This window comes from Eufriesea mexicana, unplaced genomic scaffold (genome assembly GCF_001483705.2).
Source record: "Eufriesea mexicana isolate 0111107269 unplaced genomic scaffold, ASM148370v2 scaffold305, whole genome shotgun sequence".
NCBI lineage: Eukaryota > Metazoa > Arthropoda > Insecta > Hymenoptera > Apidae > Eufriesea > Eufriesea mexicana.
This window is the reverse complement of record NW_016908472.1, coordinates 1-3,072: the sequence shown is the minus strand read 5'-3', so window position 1 is coordinate 3,072 and position 3,072 is coordinate 1.

The following is a 3,072-nucleotide window of genomic DNA, read 5'->3' as shown; positions in this document are numbered from 1 at the left end:
AATATTATATTTATATCAATTCTTGATATATTTTCTTGTAAACATTAAATTTACCTCATCTACAAGTGCTTCCTCAAGTTTAAGCGTGATATATATAGTTTCTCCAGTAACTTTACCAATGATTGTATGTTTATTTTGTAAATCTGGTGTAGGAACTAAGAGAAAAGAAGAATTGAGAACCATTGTCATCTTTTCCAGCATTAAAACGTAAAACGTAATATTGTATGAAATTTGTCTTAAACCATATGTACTTAATTCTGTTTTTACACGATAAATACGTTCCCGAAGAATACGTGCAAAAAAAATTCGTGTAAAAAAATATATTGCATCTATGGAAAAATAGAAGATTGGTTCCAGTCCCAAGAAATCAGCAAATATAATACAATAAACCATGACTTTTCATGTTAGGATCTTAAACATTTTATTTCATAAAGATTGCACATGTATCATACAAAGTAAATTATCATTTGAAAAGGAAAAAAAACATGTCACTAATTCATGAACACAAAAATTAGGCAAAATAAAATGAGTTACACATAAAAAGATTTTATTCGTTGTCACTTTCTGACAATAAACGCTTACGTTTGCGTAAGACTGCAATATTACTGCTATCGCTAGAAATGTCTTGGTTATCGTCTTTGTGCTCCATTGGTGAAATTCTTTCTGTAGTATCTTGAACAAAATTAGGACCAGCCTCCTGTGGTGCCGATGTTTCAGTGGATTTAAGAACGAATTCAGTAATTAATCGTTGTGTTTGTGTTTTGGCTAGGCCAAAAATTTGGGTCGATCGTGTTTAATCAAAATAAGTCGTGTGAAAAGAGAATTAAATTTTTTTCCTAATTCGTGTTAAATCAAAATCGTGTAAAAGAAGTTCGTGTAAAAACAGAATTGGGTGTATATCCAATAATTATTTTTGAATAAAACAGGAATTCATTTTATTTTTGAATATAATCTCACTTTAAATGGTACTCCATATATTTTACCACCTTCTCCTGTACCTTTGGGATCACCGCCTTGTATTATGAATACTTTGGTAATACTATAAAATATAGTGTCATCCTAATAACCAACAGTTGTTTTCATTCCAACCTAGTTATAACAAATATATTAATTTGATTAATTTAAAATACTTTTAAAATCAAATTTATTAAAATTTATTATTTGTTATTGTAATTCAAATTAGAAATTATTTAATAAATTAATATAAAAATTTAGAAAGTAAATATTTTATATCTGTTAAATTTTTAAAAACAGATATACAATCCATTGAAGTATTATTAAATGATACTTATTACTTTACCCGTAGTGGTTGGCTCTTGCATATAAATATTACTCATCTGTGTAAGTCTCCTACAATAAAAAAAAATCCTTCATTAATAATACTTCATATTAAATCTTTAGTCATTTATAAATCACTCAACCAAATGGTTCTTTTCTCAAATAATCATCAGCAAGTAAGACGTACCTTCTTCCTCCTTTTAATGCTGACTTTATTGGCCCAATGATTTGAAGTCCATGATGTGCCACAGTCCAAGTATACTTGCTGCTTTTATAGGTTCCAAGTTCCTATAGCTATTTCTACACATTTGTGCCTTAATGCAACAATTACACTCTATATTCAATTTATCTTGAACTTTTATAACTATTACCAAGTGTCCATTCTCTATTTCTTCCATGATCCTTACTTATATTTGCACGTCCATGCCACACATCCTTCTCTATGATACATATGCTGCCCCTTTCCTGTTTCTTGATTTGACATAATATACATTTCTTCTACTCACTGATTTTATTCAAATTTCTCTCTTTTTCTTATATACCTCAGCTCCATCATTCTGAAATTTAACACATTGGCGATGATCATTGACTTTGACCACTGATATTAATATTTACTTATATTAGAAATACAATATACCTTTCAATTTCACTGTATTCTCTATATCTAGTTGTTATAAGAGGCCATCACCTAAATTAGTTTGATTCTTTTATCTGCCTAAGCCATCTCCATTTTCTGAATCTTTATTTGACCATCAAAGATTTCTATCTTGTATGTCATATTGTTAGCCGACCTAGAATCCAATAGACGTATCATAACTTACATAATTGTAGTGCTGCTTCAATTTTTTCTCGCTATAAAATGCGTTTTCGAGAAATAGTGTCGAATGTGTCAGTGGCTGTGAAATCGTGCTGCGCAATTGACTTTTTTCTCTTCTATCTTCGAAATTAGGCTTTTTGATTAGGTTTGTTCTATATATCAGTGTAGAATGGAATTTTCTCTAATGGGATTGTATATTTCTTTTCGGTTTCGAGCGTGCGTTTTCGAGAAATAGTGCCGAATGTGTCAGCAGCTGTGAAATCGTGCTGCGCAATTGACTTTCTACTCTTCTATCTTCGAAATTTGGCTTTTTGATTAGGTTTGTTCTATCTATCAGTGTAAAGTGATTTCTTCCTTAACGGGATTGGATATTTTTTTTCGGTTTCGAGCGTGCTTTTTCGAGAAAAAGTGCCGAAAGTGTCAGTGGCTCTCAGATCATGCTGCGCAATTTACTTTTTTGGCTTCTATCTTTTCAATTAGGTTTTTTGAACCGGATTTTTACACTAATTCGCGTAGAGTGGTTTTTTTCATAACGGGATTGGATATTTTTTTTCGGTTTCGAGAGTGCGTTTTCGAACAATAGTGCCGAATGTGTTAGTGGCTGTGAAATCGTGCTGCGTAATAGTGCATTTTCTTTTCTATTTCCGAAATTAGTCTTCTTGATTAGGTTTGTGCTATATACCAGTGTAGAGTGGAATTTTCTTTAATGATATTGAATATTTTCTTTCAGTTTTGAGTGTGCGTTTTCGAAAAATAGTGCCGAATGTGTCAGTAGCCGTGAAATCGTACGCGTAATAGACATTTTTGACATCTATCTTCGAAATTGGGCTTTTTGATTAAGTTTGTTCTATACATCAGTGAAGAGTGGAATTTTCTCTAACTGAATTGAATACTTTTTTTCAGTTCGTTTTAGTTTACGTTCCTGTGGTCGCTGTTTAATTGCTATGGCTAATGCTGGAGAAGATAACAGTGGTTCC